Raw genomic sequence first — 20,353 nt, 5'->3', positions numbered from 1 at the left:
TTATTGTTGTGCCAAGTTTGCTTGGTTGCGCGATGCGTTGGCTGCCCACGCAGAAAGCGAGAACGCTCGATCGGGAACGCGCTCAAATGGATAATATAAGATATTATAACGCGTTACATTCGTGCAGCGTGAAAAACGCGGAAAGAAAACTGAAACGCCGAGAGCGATACCAGCCTAAAACCTTAAGCGATAAATTTTATATAGCAAAGTAATAAGAAAATAAAATAGCACGAATAAGAGCTTTTCTAAATTAAAAAAGAGCTAATTTAACTATATCTAATAAACAGATCCATCTAATAGATCCGTGTAATAGATGGTTCATTTTTTAGTAAAAAATAATTTGATCGATAATTTGAAACAGTCACATTACAGCGTTACATCTAATATATCGACAAAAACAGATTATTACAAATTCATTATAATATATAATATCATATAATAACATTCACGATATTGAGGAAAAAATATGTACAATGAGAAAAAAAATTCGAAAGTTTTATAATTCAAATGTGAGGGCAATTGCCATTCTATCTGGACAATGGCTACTTTTAAACCGTGTGTGTATGTATGTGTATGCGTGTCAATATACTATAGTTCTCTGATAAAACTACTGTATTGACTCGCTTTTGTTAAGAGCGCGGTTTAGGTCCGCATCACATTCTCGACGCTTGAAATGCGAGCAAGCGCGTTCCGTTGCCACGGCAATATCGCGGCCGAAAAAAAAAAAAAAATTGTAATGGCTTACCCGCGACGACGGTGCCCCGCGCGCGGAGATTTACATTTTCATTTTCCCCGATATCAATTTTTGAAGTTTGTTTTCATACGTGGGGAACGGCGCCGTTCTGCCAACTCGGAAACGCCAGATTCGGCGATATCGAATACGCGATATTGAAAAAAATATGCGAGCGAGATACCAACGAAGCATATGCACGCGCGTTTGTTTGCGCCGAATCTTTCCTCGAAAAATATTATAAAAGAAAATGCATCCTGCGCGCAGCGATGCGCGAATAATTACACTGTACCGTATACTCTACGATTGAATATGGTTTACACGAGGGTTTGCATTATATTTATGTTTATATTTATACTATTATGTTTGTAGCATTTAAAAATATTTAAAAGTACCAATTTATAAATGATTCCATCGAATGATAATTTGATGTGATTTTATTTTTCAATTGAAAAATAGAAATATTATTAACCTCAAACAACTAAAATAATATGGAATGAAGAGTTATCGGTGCGTTTACCGTCGCGAAAATTCAGACGTAATATAGATTTGTAAATCTCGGGCGTCTTCCCGCGCGCATTTCCGACCTAGCGTTTCCACCTACGCGGTTATGCCGCGTTACACTCCGCGGATATTCTTTAATACCGAAATAGGCTTGAAACCGTTTCGTTTCAGGGGTTAACCAGGGTCCCTCGAGTACACGTCTGGCAGTTCTGCCGTCTGAATGGCTAGTTAGCGCGAAGATTGGTTTTCTCCGCATTATTCGTCCCTTCTCTTCGAGCGGCGTTATTGGGATCACCCAAACACACGGCAGTAAAATCAGCTAAGCTGGCGGTTATTTATTGCTCGCGGTGGCACAGGTGAAAGAAACGGGCCTCACTCACGCTCTGCCATCCTCCGCACGATCCCTCCTCTCTCACCTACTTTTTCTATGTCTCTTTTTTAATCTCTCCCTCTAAAAAAGCGCGTAACGTGCCGGGATTCTTACTGCCTAGTGTGCCTGACTCCGGAGGAATGTCTTCGTGCTAAGAGGAATCACGAGTAAATATTATTACCAGATGCAATAACCGAAACCGTTCGCGCAAGAGCTATCAATTTTTATAGGCGCATCGCTATGTATTTTACGACTTCCAATGTCATCGTCGTTGTCGCCATTGTTTCCAAAATTAATATTATACAAGAGGTCTGTACATCTCCTTTATCACGCTTGCAAAATTTAACGTGACTGTATAATATATGATCTTAAATATCCAATGCGATCAATCATTGCAGATGTTCAAGAACTGGCGTTAGAAGTTTTGACCGATGTGTTTTAGCATAAACTTTCTTAAAACTGAAGAATTCCGTGAGAAAACCGGCATGTCTAGTATTGAAGTCGATTAGTGCAACATAGTGTTTAGAAAATTATGTGTTTCACGCCCTAATCTGCTAGAATTATGCATCTCCTTATTAATAAATATAAGTTTATATACGTGAACTATAATCTATCTATTGAGGCATATATACCTGTAAAATATTTTTATTTATCCACCATGTATAATAGAACATATAAATATTACAATCATACTTTATATGTACATATGTTGTTTAATTTTTAATCTCAAAAATAATCTATCCTGTCTTACAATATCGCTAAAACAATTATTACGTATTTTACAATACTTCGTCGTTGCAGAATTGGAGAAGAGAGGGAATGATAATAGGGCACCCGTTCTTACTGCCCGTTTGTATTATTGTACGTTGTGTTGCATGATTTACGCGACCTGGTTGAATTTCATTTGCATGCCCCCGTTATAATCTGCGCGCCTTATAATTTCCGAGAACATTCTATCCAGATCACGGGGATACAGGCTGGAGGAAACGGGCTTAATAGCGATGACAACGTGGCCTACCATCGATCTTATTTCTTACCGGCCTCTACCCCCCGTGCGCCGCCGCCAATATCGCGGTCTGTTAACGAGCGTTGCATCATTTTCAATGGAACCTGCTCGCGAACGGCTATCGGCCTTTAATTTATAGCTGTTTAATAACGCGGGCCAATCAGGAAAGACTGCGACATTTCCGTTTTTCGCTTCGGCGCGCAGCGACGCACCGTCGTCCGGGAATGAATAAGTTAATCTTGATTAGAGCCCGAGCCCGATGATATACGCGCGAGCAGATTGCGAAATGTGTTTTCACGACAAACTGCGCGGATTTCATTTAATTATACACGGTCCGCCTGTTTTAATCTCTCGCGTAGGTTGACGTGGATGACTTCAGGGGTGGCACGTGTACCACTCCTTTGTGACGCGCTTGATGGAGTTGGCGAAATCAATCCGCGTTTAATACCGACTCCTTATTCATGTTGGAATAAATGAAAAAACGTCTCGATCAATCTTTCTAACATCGATGCCGTTTGAACATGACTTTGCGTTAATTTCATCAATTAAGTGGTTTTTGGATTCTAAGAACATCACACGTGTAGACTAAGATTGCGAGAATCATTCGAAATTTGCCGGTGAAATCATCGAGAAATTACGAATTCGAGGAAAAAAAATCGGATTCGATTCAGTGGAATCGAAAAGCTTAGAGAAAAATCAAGTCGAAATACGGCTGGTTGTGATAGTTATAGAATAACAAATGGTCACTATTTAAATGATAATTAATGTTTTCTGATTATCCTTCTCTTTCGGCTTATCTGCCTGTAGCAGCTTTGAAAAAGACTATTCTGTTTCTTTCATTATATGGTTGATTACAAAGCGGAAGTGCGTCATTATCCTTTGTAGAGAGAATGTTATTCGGAGTACGACATCTTCGACGCGAGCAGCAAAGCCGTTGTTGACCGTAAAGAAAAATGCTGCGTGCAACAAAGGTCGGGGGAGCAAAAGACGAGGCGCGGTTGATTGAAACGTCAGCTAAGAGGAGTTATGTGCCTGTACTATGGTTCCCGTCTACTCCCGAATGCACGATGCAAAAGTTACATGCACGCACGTGCAATATCTATACGCTTAGATGCGTGCCGTCGCGTATTAGTTCGCTTCGATCGCAGCCACGTATATGTGTGCATGTACATGTACAGGATGCTTCAAGTTTCAAATTTATATAGAATTATACAGTTTTTAATTGTGCAAAATTCTACGTGCTTTATACAGAATATACATAATACTTATCTTGTGCCCGATTGCAAACAAAAGAGCCTGTTTAAATAAAAATCTTATAGAAAAGGAAAGCAAAAGAACGTGTTTTGTTAAGTGGCGGAAGAGTTATCGGCACGGTCACTGTGAAAATTTATGAAGAGTGTATCTACCAAACTGGATTAATTGGCAGTTGTTCTTCGATCCCTTCTTTCTTTCAATCTTATTTTAATTTCGAAACTATACCGAGTATTATATCCTGCACCTTTCGAGCGATCTTTCCGCGAGGAATCACCTGCCGCGTCTCACGTTCTCCGATTTTGGCCAATCCCGTGAAAGCACGCGGTGGACCGACGTCCGTGCGTGCGCGTGCACACGCGCGCGAGCGCGCGCGCAATCTTGGCTACAATACACGCCGGAGTAATTGGCGATCGTAAAGCATCGAGGGCGCTAACAGGAACAGCGGAAATGTTGCAGGCGAGTCTACACCTCCGCCCGCGGACGTGTGACGATTAACAACCTAATAAGAATTCCGCCTCGGCTCGCAGCTTTCGATCGCAGTCAATGCGAAGAGTATGCACGCTAATAAATTCAATTACAACATATGCGTGTGTGTATGCATGTGTACGGTAAAAGAAAAATTTAATATATTTGACATAAAAGTTTCCTCGAAAAAAATAAAAGAAAATATAATTATTATATGTTGATGAATCTAGACTTTGATTTCTTCGCGAGAGAATTCAATAGATGGCGGGTATCGCAAAACTTTAATCTTCGATATTAAATATTTGAGTTAAATGTTAACTTAAGTTCTCTCATTATTATCAACAGAAGTTCTTGTTTCTACATATTCTTGTTGTCTTGATTATATTTTCTTTCAAAGAAACGTGCGTCTCCCTTTCTTCTCGCGTAGCAGACTACTTATTTTTTAAAGTGTACCCGAAGGACCGTAAGTATACGCGTTTGTAGAATCGCATCGCGATATTACAGCCAAGGTAAATTTGTTAAATTTACAGCATTTAATGGCTGGTTTGTGGTAATAGCATTACATTTCGCTTTGTCAATATTGAAGCCGCTAGTCGATCGGACTTGTTAATTTGATATCAAACATTTAACTTCAGTTGGGAACGCGGGCCTATTTTGCTTCCATATTTACAATAAGATTTAATACACAATCGGAACTACACGTGTAACAGAAGATACAATTAGTACAAACTCAAAAGATTTGAATTATTTACTCCAAATAAATAATGAGAGGAAAAACTTCTTCTTGGTAACATTTTTTTCATAGTAAATCAGGATTAAATAAGTTGATACATAGTATCAACGTACATTCTATTAATTTTAAAATACATAAAAACATTAATTCTTCCTTTTAGTTTGATTATATTTATTTATATTGAATTATATATTTTTTATATACTTTTAATTACCAATTAAATAAAAAATTACCTGATCAATTAATTTTAAGCTAACTTTCAAATTAATTATCTAATTTCAGCTTAATTTTCTCTCAAAGCACTCAAAGTGTTTATTGACTCGTCAAATTAGGCAGTTCTTTTTTACTTAGAGAAACTATACGGATTATAAAATCATACGATACAAAAACTGAAAAATCACAGATTGTATCTATCATTTTTTTTACGTCAAAGTTGCTCTGTCTAAAAAAACAGCAAAAAAAGCAAAAGTTGCACATGTTCAAAATTAAATCCAATATTTTGCTACATTAATTGCGGATAGAAAAGGATGCTTTTCGTCGTATAGATAATTCCATTCGTAGTCGCGGGAATTGGGACGTGCAGTGTTTGCCATTTGCCAACGGTCTGCCAACAATCGCACGCAGTGAAAACGCGGCGAGAACGCAACCAACATCGCGGAATAATTCCATTGTACCAAGATTTTACGAGTCGCTCTTAAAGCCTGTCATTACGGCGGCGCGTATTCCCGCGCGCGCGCGCGCCCGCACGTGGTACGTCCCAAAGAAATCTTCAATGATTTACCGCTCAATTTTATGAACTTATATTCCTTAAGGACTCTGAGACGTATCTATTTCACTTAAACGCGTCCTCAGGGCGCGTGACGAATTGCGTGACGCAACGTCACTGTTAGCCGTTCATTATCCGCGGCCAGGTATACGTTTCAGATTTAAGATAGTGCCAACTATATCTTGTAGGTGGACTCCATATAATTCAACGCTATCTCTAAGTGTACCTTAGTCATTAGACTCAATCGTTGGAGTGTGATCTCAGGTGTAGGAAGATGTTATCTTAAAACTGGAATTCCGTTCTCACATTTGACGTAAGTGCAGGCGCGTACAAATTTTACAAGTGTTTTGGATTAAAGAGCTCCGAATGTAATATTGATCGTTACGGACAAGTTCATGCTGCGCATGAATAAAACATAATTGCATTATCTTTTTTTAGTTACTTTGACTCACTACGTTATGATATTAACAATTACGAATTAAACTTTGAATTTACCTAAACTCGTGACTCACAATCAGTCTCAGACCATCGGAGTAAAAGATCCAAGATTTTCTCTCAGCGTTGATCATAACAATTCTATTATAGTTATTCGCCATACTTTTCGCAATCATTACGAACGATCGGTAAAACTAACGGCTAAGTATATTTTGAAAAGAGTTTACCATTTGATGCATTCTCGCGGTGTTGTAGTAGTCTAGGTTCGGCATTCGGTCGCTTCGTATGAGGCACGTCTACGATAAATCAAACTTCCGACGATCGACCCACCTGGTCCACGAACGCGATTTCGATCGACCCGCTCCGAGTCTCCTACGATCGCTCGAAGCGCGAGAGCTGTCCGCCGCGAAAGCACTCGATGACACCACTGTACATGTACCACTCTCAGAATCCAACAGGTACTTGGCACCAGCGTGAGATGCGAGTCATTGGAACCTCGCGTTCACCGACGACGAGACGGCGGCATCCCGACGGATCGGTCCAGCATCCAACACCGTGAAGATCCGTCACAATCGCACGTCGCGCGGGCTCCCCCGAGACGAGGGCGGTCGGCGGCGAGTTAAGCCTGCCGAAAACGATGCAGCACGTGGAACCGGAACCCGATCACTGTGCACAGATCATCTCGTAACTCGGCGGCGGGTCTCGATTCTTGGTCTCTATGTAAATTCGCGGTTTCGGCGGACTATCGGGGTGCTCCGAGCACCCCCGGGTTCGGCGACCGTTCGCCGGTAAAAGACGGGAAGGGAGATGAAGTAATGAGAGTAGGTACGCAAAAGAGGAAGACGAGAAAGGAAAAGAATAAAGAGCAGAAAGAGAGAGAGAGAGAGAGAAAGAGAGATAGATGAGTAGGATGGGCGAGCCCGAGATATATCGAGTTACCGGCACCGCGCGCGGATATTGTTTTCCGATATCTCGACCTTTGTATAGGTATTCGCCTTAAACCGTCGTACACGCAGGAGGACTCGAGGGTTACTGCGCCCGCGGGGCCTTAGCTACCAGATAGACGCGCCAACGAAGCGGTCGAGGTAGGAGCTGGGACGGGCCTGAAGGCCCGGTTTACTTCCCGCCTCGGCCGCATTGGCTCCTCGCAGCCGGTCTGGGCCCAATAGAATCGCGCTGAATGCCTCTGAACGCGAGGGACGGGACGCCCAGACCGGCTCGGATTGGCCCGCGCCCGGCACCAGCTTGCGCGCGGCAACTCTCGCGTATAAACTGCCGGATAATGTCGTGGAGATTTTATTTCTCGAATAAAGGATGGGTCGTCTAAAGGATGGGCTATCGCGGGCATCTGCCCCGTGCGCTCCGCCTGCATCACGATCGCCGGCCGATACACGAGGATCTCGCCGCGCGATCGCAATCGCGATCGCAATGAAATTTCGACGTACGGTCGGAATTTCGATCTATTACCGTAATTTAAAACTTTTCTTTAATTTCATCAATAAAACATATATTGCAGCATGAAAGATTGGCGTATCTTCCAAGTTTCATTCATAAATCATTTGATCGGTTATGATTATATTGTACACATATAATATTATTCTTTTAATGTACATATTGGCGCAGTTTTATTCTATTAATATGCTAATACATATGTATACATTATTTTTCTCCATCACCGATATCTTTTTTTGTGTAGAATAATTCTGCTAGATAATATTGTAAAGACTTTATTTTCTAAATAAAATAATTTTTACTGAAACTTTTTGAATTTTACTATATTCTCTTTTAGATTTTTTTAGATAAACTTGATGGTCTCTGCAAAATTACTTAAACAGAACACTCTTCTTTCACATGATTGTACTTTTATAGATAATGTCAATCACATTAATACGAAAATCGACAACATGCAATGAATTTAAAACATTAAATGTAAATTTAATCCATTATCACTAAATTATATAAATGTTACATTATTCCTTAAGAACACTATTTAAGCATGAGACACATAAAAATTCGTCATAATAATTCTATTAATATAATTTATCTCGCTGACCTATAATAATTTATAATTAGAGATTTTAATTTTTTCACAATAGTAATATATCCTAGCTTATAATGTCTCTTTTATCACAATTGAGTATTACTAACAATTTTGAAACAAATGACAATGTGTTGAAATATATACACTCAAGAAAAAACACGATAATGCTAGACAACGTTGCTATAACAGGTACGCTAATGACATTAATACGGCAATAAATTTGTCGCGTCGATATTTCTGGAAAGTGGTCCTCGCATCGTTTCACTAATTACACGACCGCATAGCTTCGATCCACGCGCTGACCACGCAAACACACCGAATGTGACCAGACCATCATTCTGGTCGACGACCCGGTTTCAGCCGAGGGCAGTCTCTGAGGGTAGATTTTTGATCAGCTACCTGAGCAATGAACGAATGAATGGAATTCCTTTGGCAGTCTCCCGTAGGACATGCCCTTCCCGTTTTTAACTTTTGACCTAAGCCCTTGGCATCCTAGACGCTCGATGACGTTAATGAAGACGCCCGGATGACTTCTTTTTGTAGTTTTAATTAACCTTAAAGTCAGGCCCTCGAAGAATTAGGGGTCTTCTCACTATTAGAACAGTTCAGCTCTATTTTTTACGAGAATGGGGAGTGATAACTAAGTTTGCCAATAATTCATAAATTCTCACTTTTGTAAAGAACGCTTTCCTTTGTTTCGCATTATTTTTCAGAAATTATCTGTTGTTTATTTTTCAATAACAACAAAGATTTTCTTATTCCAATAATATATTAACAAATTATTTTAGAATTGATGCTTACTTAACATTTTTATAATTTTTGTAATTTTATTTTTCTATTAATTCAATTTTTCTATTAATTTAAACAATGCGTCTGGAAAGAATTAACTTTTTCGTTTGTTATAATTTTTGTTTTCGACAAATGTTACGTAAACAGTAGCATACAGATAATCGTAATTTCAAATTGTGTACTTAGACTAAATGTTTTAAACTTAAATTGATGCTATCTTTACTCGCTCTGTTTTTGCATACAGTATCGGTGATAAACAAGTCATCAGAAATGTGGAAATTATATGCACAATCAGTAGGCAGTCAGACTTCTTGCTTTTCCACTCTCTATAACTTGCATCGAAACGATAACTGTAAAAACAACTTCTAATATCTGTCTTCCGCTGTCGTCCGCCTGTTTTTATTCGTATATTCCGCGCCAACAGCATATCGTGTAATTCCTATGCGATCGGGACTCGTCACTTCATAGACACGTAAGGAAGATTAAGACGCTCTTTACGGGCTCGAGCGGCTCGAGGTACGAGTGGTATGCGTACGAGGGGCAGCAGGAATTCCAAAGATGAAATTACCTTACGAGGAATTCCTGAATCGGTTATACGAACGCGGCAGTTAGGTCCGAATCGTGACAGCCCAGGGCATGCACGCGAGCTTAGCAAGAAAAATTTCAGATCGACCTAGCAAAATTGGAAGGGAGGCCTTTTAACGAGATACGGTCATCGTTGCGGTCCGACGTGTGGTCATCTTTTTGCGATCATTTTTTTCGACGCGTGCATTCACTATCCGTCCCTACCTCCCGCCTCTTTCTCTCTCTCTTTCTGTCTGTCTCTCTCTCCCTCTCCTTCTCCCTTACCCCGCGTCCGACCGACCGATTGTAATTACTTTTGCGATACTTCATCTCCGCGGCTTTTCAATTGCGCACCCGCTATCGCGCGACCGGCGCTTGCAATTTTTTCTCTCGCTATGCTTCACACGTACACCCATTTGCAGAGACTTTGTTTGTAACGTATCGCATCTATGTAATGCAGTTCGTGTATTTTCGCGAATGCACTATGCGCGATGGAAAATTGTTGTTCACGTTTAATGGGTCACAAACAAACCCGCGTATATTTTCTGCGAGTACCATATCGTGTTCCCCAAGAGTATACGGCTGTATATGAGTAACGGCTGACATGGAAAATGTTACGCATCGCAAATCGCGAATAATAAGCGTATTGTTGTTGTCATACGGAAGAACCCGAAAATTCGGGATCGAGTTGTTTGCCATCAAAATGAACGAACCAAAAATGAGAAACAAAGATATTACTTCGTTAAACTTAATTAAGTACGTTCATAGCATATATACTTAGCATATACTTTTACACTAATGATAAAATATTACTGATAAAGTAGTACTGTTTTAAGCTTGTTACTATATTCTTTTTATTATTTAAACTATTTGCGTTTTTAAGTTTAACTCTACTGAGAATATTAATACACAATAAAATTACTTTAAGGAATAAAGTATTATATATTGTAAAATTCTTTTTATCTAAATGATAAAACGCGATAACATGCTTTATTATAATACCGATATACCGATTTATGGTCGTCTCTAAGAAATTTCGCAAAAAATTCTTTCAAGGTACAATCACACTATATAAAACCGAGTGGAAATTCTTCCAGCCGTCGCAGTTCCAGAGAGCTCCTCGTGAAATATATTTTTGGCCATCGTTCTGGGATTTCACGCTTACTTTATACGCCAAATAATATTGTACAAGCCGATCGTCGGCGAAGACGGAAACGGGAACGTCGTTTCGCTTTGGTACCCGACTTGCTGCGGGACGCGCGGTGCGCGCCTCGGCTACAGTATATACAGTATATGTATACATATAGTTCCTGCTCGCGAATTTAAACCGACGACGGTATATCTCAGGGCGTAACCAAAGAGGTAGGTAGGTTGGTAGGTAGGTATAAGGGGGATCTTATTGATCTGGTAGCCCGGGGCGTGTCATCCTGGGCTGTTGGCCGCAGGGAGGACCGCGGCTAACCCTAAAGCAAAGGGGGATCCCCGTGGCGTCGCGCATGCGCCCGCGAAACCATTTTCTCTGCCCAGAGGGCTAACTTACACCAATCACCAGAAGCTAGAAACCCTTTTCGCCGAGGGGCCCTGTAAGAACTTCCCTCTTGGAAGGGGAGAAAAACTATATATTTGCCGTTTCACCCCCCCCTCTCTCCCTCTCTCTCTCTCTCTCTCTCTCTCGCTATTTCTCTCCGCTCCCTCGCTCTCTTCTGCCCTCTACTCCAAATCCACCGCTGTTCAAATATCTCGCCCCATGAAATTTCCCGAAGGTGAAGCGAATGTGAATCAACGAGAAACTCTTCCGCAAGAGCTTTTGGCAGATCTTATTGTCTACAAATTATTGCTATGTCGGGAGTGTCGCGTACTCATTGTACGCGTCGCGACTTTTGTACAAAATTATTTAAGCTGTAACAGCCACGTTTGGAAACGACGACTGAGAGACTCTGCCTGATGTATCAATCTCAATCGCGAGAACCTACAAGAAATATAGCATGATTGTAACATGATACATGCGTTATTAACTTCAGTAATATGTATTCCCCCTTCTTTCTCTTTCCGGACGGAATAACATTGGATTAATAAATTTCGATAAAACGCTAGTGCAAACAGCGTTAGCTAATGCCGTGTCGCGAAGTTAAATAGAACACACAGGATTCGAAATGCGCATCGCCTACGACTCTAAACCAGTTTCTTCACGCGCCGCGCGGCTTATGAAGATATCCCGGCCGTAACATCGTAATTACGGCTGTCAGAATAGTCGTAATTTTACCGAATGTATTCTTACGCTCGCAGAACCGTGGGGGCCGCACGTCGTATCGACGTGCAGAAGTGTTAAATGGCGCAAGTTTATTGTAGGTAATCGATACCGACGAGTGTGCATACCAGGTGCAAGACCGCGCTCACGTGCATAGAAAAGAGATTGTCGACGGGAACGTATATTCTCTAAGTCCCTGGGTATTTATCATCGTGACAAGGTCCAGGAGTGAGTTATTGCGAATTTACATTACGCATATTTATATCCCTCCCGATGCGCAGAATTATTTCACGTCAGCGCGATACTCGCTGGGAGTTATCGCATAATTTGCGCGAAGCGTTATTTCGCGAATACCAATTCATTATCGCTGCGTGCCACTTCCGCATTCGCGGACGCGATAAACAGGCCGCATAATCGCTCATGGTCGGCGGATTGCCATTTCTTTGGAGATACACCGAGAGATCCGATGAAGAAGCCAACTGAAGAATCATAGCAGTATATTTATTCAAAATAAAGTCAATAACAAGATAAAATTTCACAAAAATACTTTTAGAGATTTAACAATCCTGAACCATTCCTGCAAAATCAACTACAAGCCGTTGTGTACAATTAATGCTTCCGAAGGTTAAATCGAAGTCCCATTGCCTCATTCGCAAAGAACGCAACGTTGTCTTCATTTAAAGCCCGAAGACACGACCCTCGACTCGGGCATGCACGTACGCACGCACGCACGAATGCACGAACGCATGCACGCGCGTGTACAGGGGTTAACGTAGCGATAACGTTACGGGCTATTAAAGGGACGTCATCCGCGAAGCGAAGCGCGAGCGGATGGCACGAGGGCGTGAGTGCCGATATTTAACGAGCACGCTAACTATTGGTACTTATCCGCCGCGGTGTTTACACGCACCGCGTTATAGACTTCTTTCGAGAGCTGTTCCTTCTTGCTTCTCCGCCTCCGGAGAAACGTCGGCCCACGGCGCGCGCGGCAGTCGTAAATCACCGTGGAAGTCGGCGTTGCGCTTCCACCGGTCGTGCATGTATACAGGATGCGCCTATCGCGAGGTATCGACCGGAGCTCCGCTCCGCTCCGAACGAAACAGCTCAAAACAGATCGTATATATTGGTAGAAGGATTTTATTCTCGGGAGAGAGTATATGGCAAATAAGAGTTGGGTCTTGAGAAACTCGGACAAGATCAAACAACAGATGATCGTGTAACGCTGGAGCTTTTTCAAGTCGCAAAATTTCTTCAATTTCCTCACGTTCACGTTATTAAAGTTTAAAATCAGATATCTCGTGTATGAGATAAGTTCCTCTAAATTTGATGGATTTATATTGGTGTGGAAATCAATAATTGATCTCCGTGAAAAAAGTTACAAAGTAAAAATTTGTATTTGAAAGGAAATAGTATAATCTATGCAAAAGTATCAAAATACAGATTTGAAGTTTATGTATACTGTTTCATATAAAATAAAATGTATTGACTCATTCATTAGCAAAGCGTGCATTACTTGCAATTGCATAATATAAAATATCAATCTGATTTTATCTAAAATTAGACTTGGAAATTGATTTAAATTATTTGACCAGACAATCAGTGTCTTTAAAAGGCAGATGTACCTTTATGAAAATGTAGCACACGTATTCACGTATTCAAATTTGATCGCCTTCGTTCTGCATAATTATCTAAATATGTATCAGCCACCCAGTATTTATTTTCGCACGGTTGCTTATTAAATTTAAGATCGTGCACTGCTAAATACACGATGATAGCACGGTACGCTAATACGAATTCCAATGCAAATCGTCCGCAAAGATCGTCCCGATCGAGTGACGCTGTGTAACTACCGAACCTAGTTTCGATGTAAACCTACTGAAATACGGTTTTGGTAAATATCGACTTCGATTCCGGCAGTTCGGTTGCCGTGTGTGCCGAACTCGGTTTCGGTAAATACACTGGGCGCAGTTAATCGAAAATTTCCGCTATCGATGTCTATTATGACATGCCTACGTTAACTTAGTCAAATTATACAAACTGCAGTTTACTGTGTTGTAAAGTGTGAGTATAAAAACGTAATCCATTGCTGAAATAGGATGTATTACGCTTTTCTATATAATTTTTCAGAGATATTTCTTTGAAGCTAATAAAAATCAAACAATGTTAAAAAAGTTACGTAAGAGCAAAGTTTAAGATTTGAAATTTGCGTAAAAGATAGGAAAAATTAAATCCAAATTTGCAAGAAATACAGGCTTATCTTTTCCACTTTATATTCTTGCAAATGTAAAAAGAGCTTATATTATAAGAATTGGATGAATCTTCGAGAAAAAGAGTGTTAAATTATAAAAGCTATAAATAAAATATTTTAATAAATAAAATCGCACCGACGTCATAAGACGCGGATCGAACAGATTTTGCTGGGTGTTTTTAGAAATATGTAGCCGTCACTCGCTCGTATACGCAAGGAGAAACCCCTAGTCTTGCCTACGGCGTTCTAAACTCTTTCCCTCTCTGTTTCTCTCTGGCGATCGTTATCGTATCTCGATAAATCGGGCGCGGTTTATCGTTAGATACAAGTGTGAAGATAAGCGTCGAGAGCCATCGTACTCGGTGCGCGTACAGATTGCCATGATAAAAGAAAGCGGAAGATATTGTGCATAGAGGCAGGTTGTAATTCGCGTCGAGGTGTTTCAAGAAAAGGAATCAACGGCGCGAACGACAGCGAAACTGACTAACGATGGAAGCTGCAAATAATTATTAGATCTCCAGCATAATGCTGAAGTTAGTGAAGCAAAACGTTCCATGCCTTACTTTCGAGTAAGAAATATTTCATTGCGTAGGAAGTTTTGACGACCACGATAATTTATCAGCGTCTGTCAAATAAACTTTTCGGCAACCAACGAGCTTAATATTAAAGTAAACAAAGAAATCTCTGAGTAAACCGACATGAGCAAACGACCGAGGAATTTCAATTTAAAATACGAATCATCTCTTCCTCCCCTCTATTTGATTTAGTTCCTCACGTGACGGAGATTGACGTTAAACAATCGACGCTATCGCTATGTCATTTCTGGAATTCAGAGTTCATAAGCGGAAGGAGGAGATGGGTGGGAAGGCAACGCCGCTCGTCGTTACGTCCGACACAATCTGTGCGCCGAATCTTCGTGACCCACGAGGTAAGAACCGAGCTGCGGCGAAAAAGATAAGTCGCGATACCCACTCTCGAAAATTCACAACGGATCCCCGTAGACACCCTCATCAGGAGAGAGGAAAAAGAAGGGAAGAAGGAGAGGAAGAAGCACCGACGTTCATCGCACCCTTCCTCCCTTCGGCGTAATCCACTTCGTGTATCCTCCAGTTGCTATATAATGCGTTGTTCGCGATTTCCTCTCGAAGCATGAAGAACGGAGAGGTGTGCGAGAACGACGAGAAGAAGAACGAAACGACGGAACGACGAAGACGACGACGACGACGGCGGGCTGCGAAGAGCGAAAGCGTAGAAGGGGCGGTCGACCGCGGAGGGAAGGAGAAGGAGTTAGACGTCGGTGCATAATCGATGATCACAGTCATAATAAATGAAGTATGTCTTGGTAGGAGGTGGGTAAGGGTGTAGGGTACCTGACGACGGCCTCGGGCGTCCGCAGGAAGATCATCTTCTCCGGCCGTAATCCGAGGTGTGCGTCGCGTATCGCGTATCCGATCGGAATCTCCGGCGCTCCCCGGGACCGGACCGAAAGTAGCTAATCATAATAACGTGCCGGTACCCTAGTACCCAGGTGCGTGCACGCCCCGCTACGATTACCCGGCATTATAAATTTCAGTTGCCCTCGAACGGACGCGCATACGCTCCTCGCGCTCGCCGTCTCCCTCCGCCCTCCTGCGAAGATGCGAAAGAAGTGCACAGCTTCTCTGTTTCTCTTTCTCTCTTTCTCTTGCTCGCTTGCCGCTTTAGCCTTTTTCACGGTCATCGTGACGGAAATGATCGTTGGACGACTAGTAGATTATTCGGTATTATCGCGCCGTCAAATTTCGACAATAGATATACAAATTCCAGAACAAACAATTGTAAAGCATTAAGCGCAGCTTAACTAAAGAAAGTTTTGTACACAAAAAGTATTACATTAATGTATATTTTGGACGAGTAATAAAGAGAGCTTTGAAACAAGATTCTAGGAACAAATAATTCACCAGCGCGCAGCGTCTGTTATAGCGATCCGTGTCTGAGAGCTGCGCACTCTTTCACACTTCTATTATTAAAGGAAGTAATGAAATTACCCCAGAGCAATTTATGTGCTCGACTACGATTTATGCGATCCCGCGGCGTCCCCTTACAGCTTTGCAAAACATGTAAAGTCGTATTTATTAAAATGGACGTATCGTATTCGCGTCTCTTTAGTACCACAGCCATCTTTGGCTAAAAGTATTGTATTTTTTTACGCACGTCTATATACAAACCCGCGCATCCGAAAGCGAAATACAACAGGGGAGGTCCTTATATTTTAGTTACACCGCATGAATGCTAAAAATCCATCGCAAAAAAACCGGAATGTATTTACATAACTGTAAATAAAATTTGTATAAAACTGGTTATTATGTAAATTAAAATAAAGATCGCGTTGTAGTCTTATAAACTAATTGTAAGTATTCACGATATTGAATAATTTTGTATTTATTAAAAAAACAATCACCATTTTTTTTAGTTTACTCTATAGTATCTATGGATAAAAACATTCGATGGTTTTAAGAAATCTTGCTTCATACGTCATTCAACCTGTTTCCTATGCAAAGCAGTGCCTGACGAGTTTCTGGATCAAATGAATCAAAGATAGGGAGTCGAACACGGACAACGGGGGAAGAGGAGAGAGGACTGAAGTACGTACGGAAGGTAGAGAGGTAAAAAGATGAGAGATATTCCGCCGAGACACAAGGGGACGATGGGACATATGGACAAAGGCGCAGGATGTATAAGACCGGAGCGCGGAAGGGAGAGTTGAGCGGAAAGAAAGAGAAGCGGAAAAGCGTATACGAAGCGAGGAGACGGGCCCCTCGACGAGAGAAGAAGGATCCTCGACGGAGGAGAGGGAGAATCGAGTTGGAGAGGCACCGAAGTTGGAATTGATCGGAGGAGGAAGGATTGCAGGGACGAACGCGGAGGGTCGCCCGCAGCGCAAGCGCCCCTCAGGCGACGTCACATTGATTCCTCCGGGAAGAGCTTACAAAATGGCCGCCGGCGTTCCATTCCTTCCTTGCTATTCGTACGGGGTAGGCTTCCGTCTATCTAGGTCTCTTTGTCTGACGAGGGTGGTATGTATGCGCGGATACGGGGCGGCTGCCGTGGCGTCGAGCGCGAGGGCGGTGTGAGGAAATCGATGCACCTTGGAGGCACTACGAACTGCCGTTTCTCTCTCGTATAATCTCGCTAGCTCCAGCCTAGAAGAGACGACGACCGGATGGCTGGCTGGTTGGTTGGCTGGCTGGATGGGCGAACGAAGGAGAGTTACCAGCGCGGAGGGAATTGAATTATCAACCGAGGCGGAAGGTGCAACCTCTAAAGATAAACTGCCTGCCTAAAGTGAATCTTAATCTGATACTGACGATGTAACCGTTTATCGGATACCACCGGCAAATAAGGTTGCCGTGGCCCACCCGGGGTTAGACGACACAGTAGAATGCACAGCTCTCTGTTCGTCGATCGGCAGCAACGCTGCCGATTGCGGAGCTATGTTGCACAATGCCGTCTGTCTGAGCTGTTCTTGATTGACAATTAAGTATAACAACGTGTCGTAACTACGATGAATAATACGTACAAAGCGAAATTTGTATCAGTTGTCGATCGCCAAAGTTTGGAAATTTAACTAGTCGCATGCAAAGAGATCAAATTTTAGTAAGCAAATTTAGGTCTCGTTGAAGAAAATACAATTTCATATTGGAGATAATTTAGAGAAAAAATTTGAAAGTGTCTGTAACAGGGCAATATACAGTGCTCTTAAACCAAGCGCGACATTGATTTTCAAGAGTGACATATAAATCTCTCTCTCCCCCTCTCTCTATCTCTCCTCTGTTCGAAGTTATTTTATGTCTTCGTGAATCTCGTTTTTGTTCTCTTCGAAGAAATAAAGACACCGTTCAAAGCGACATTAAATTCGTATCAAAACCCAACCGGACAAATCCGCTTCCTCGACTCTCCCGATCCAATTCGAGTTGCAAATTTCATCGATTACGAAGCGTGTCTGCCACAATGCCTCGAGAGCAGCCTCACGGTGCTCTCGCATCGCCCATGGCCTCCGCACGCACACGCACACACATACACACATACACACACGCGCGCGCGCGCGCGGTCGAACCGGAACGTCGATATCCCGTCGCGCCATAAATATTAAGAAACCCTATAAACAAAGTCGCCGATTATAATAAGACGAGCGGTAATGTCGTGCATCAGGTACGCGCACCTGACGCGAAGTCACGGTCAGCATTATCCTATGAAGGCAGGATAATTGAGCTTATAAATATCGCTGCGATCGTGCTGGAGCGCGAGGCGGGCATTCGGTGATTCGGTGATCATCAATGAAGACGGGCGCGTTTTGTTTTACAACCGGAACGCGAGTACTTCGGCTCTCTCTATCTCTCTCTCTCTCTCTTCATGAGTGCAAGAAAAAAAACAAAGCTTCCTCTATGAGAAAGCAAAAGAGAAAGAAACAGAAAAAAAAACGGAAATGCGGAACGCATGCATTGCGAGCTCTATCATTGCACGCGGAAATTTCAGTTATGTTCGCATCCTATTGACATGTACATCTCACGATTGTACGTATTTGTCAGCGAGATTATAACATTAGGAGAATATCGATGATAATTACACATGTTCACACGGCTGATATTATGGACGATCAATGCAAATACGTTCGAAACGTGTTCGATGAAGTTTACGACGTTATAATTTGCTGTTGCTATCGCGACACCTAAACGCGATGAGATATAGTCACAGAAAAATATATTAGTTTCGTTTTATGACCTTTCATCTTTTAAAGTTCTTAAAAAAGACAGTAATTCGTTCCTCATTATTAATATTATTTCTTGAAATATAGCAAGAGATTACGCGATCGATGTGTAAAATACGCGCTACAATTTATTATAATGTAAGATGTACAAAAAAATATTCAGTAAAAGAAAAAATTAAGTGTTTGCAATTATCTTGCAACAGGTATGTTACTGCGCGTATTATTATAAAGTAATTGAATGTGGAAATTAGTGGAGGAATTATTGGAACGATTTTGTGCGATCGTTATTATGACGCGCAAAAAAGTAGAATAAAGCAAACATATTCGATAGATACCTGCACACTTCCAGTACAATTTACACATCGATCGGGTCACGATTTAAAAATTATCTGTAATTACACTATAAATATATAGCGTACGCCGATATTTATACATGTATCACATGTATCTCTCGTCGGCTTGCGCTGTTAACATATCATAAAAAGTGGCGAAACGTGTCGAAATTAATTCAAAAATTTCGCATCTAATAATTTCACAAATGCCATTGACGTTAATAATTCTAGCTGTAGCAATACACGATAATTGAAAGTAAATCCCTATGGATTTTTTTTAGCGATAAATGAACGTGTACTCATTCGTAAATATTTTCCTTGAAATTGCAACGCGATTCTTCAGCTACGTATAATAACCGCGCGAACTGTTAAAACTTGTTTTCATATGGAAAAAAGGCCCTTCTGCTTATTATCGCATCACGACAAGCGAATTGCTAGGTATTCGCAATGATTGCCCGGTATTACGATATCATGATCCACATGTGTATCCGTAAGATAGAGAACATTACGTATATTATGTCATAAAATGATTTTTGCGGATTATGTCATAAAATGCTTGATTTTTTCGTATTTTCGATATTAGCGGGTATAGTTATTTAAAAAAAATAATGTCTTCGAGATGTGTCGAGTGCCGATCATTTTAACACGTGTTTGACATATAAATAGTATCTTTATAAATGTACGATCCTGCGAAATAGTGATAAATAAAATATAGCTGTTTATTCACGTAATTGTTTGTAAATAAAAACATCAGCCTTACCATTTTCAATCAGAACGTTCCCGATATTATGTGCGCGCACGTCTGTTTTTATATTTATTGGAAACGAGCTCGCTCGTGGCTTCTACCTGCAATTACGAACACTTGCAACACACGAAAAATTATATAACGCCTCTAATTAATGTGGCAGAGTACAAAAGATGGCGACGCACTCTCGCCTTTTCTTTCAACCACCGTCCGTCAAACGCCAAATCGTTTGAACGTTCCACACGATCGCGTGCTGATACGCGTCGTTACCGGCATACCCAGCGAGAACCCACCCTCAAGTGGGGACTTTCAGTCTGCGGTGACCATGAAATGACGCTTCAATATGCATGCGGTGCGCCAACGTTCTTTCACCCCT

General features: G+C 41.5%; 1 protein-coding gene across 5 annotated transcripts in view; it reads right to left on the bottom strand.

The window, feature by feature from the left end:
* Tfap-2 (transcription factor AP-2) overlaps positions 1 to 20,353 on the bottom strand; it is a 207,943-nt gene that overhangs the window by 126,827 nt on the left and 60,763 nt on the right. Inside the window, exon 1 of one of the 5 annotated variants that reach the window (XM_071772107.1) lies at positions 6,491 to 7,292. The exons of the other annotated variants lie outside the window; for them this stretch is intronic. The gene's annotated coding sequence lies outside the window, so the exon portion shown is untranslated. Of the gene's footprint in view, positions 1 to 6,490; positions 7,293 to 20,353 lie in introns of those variants that run through there. 5 annotated transcript variants of the gene reach the window in all.

The sequence above is a fragment of the Temnothorax longispinosus genome, chromosome 3 (assembly GCF_030848805.1).
Source record: "Temnothorax longispinosus isolate EJ_2023e chromosome 3, Tlon_JGU_v1, whole genome shotgun sequence".
NCBI lineage: Eukaryota > Metazoa > Arthropoda > Insecta > Hymenoptera > Formicidae > Temnothorax > Temnothorax longispinosus.
This window is presented reverse-complemented; position numbering and strand designations above follow the sequence as displayed.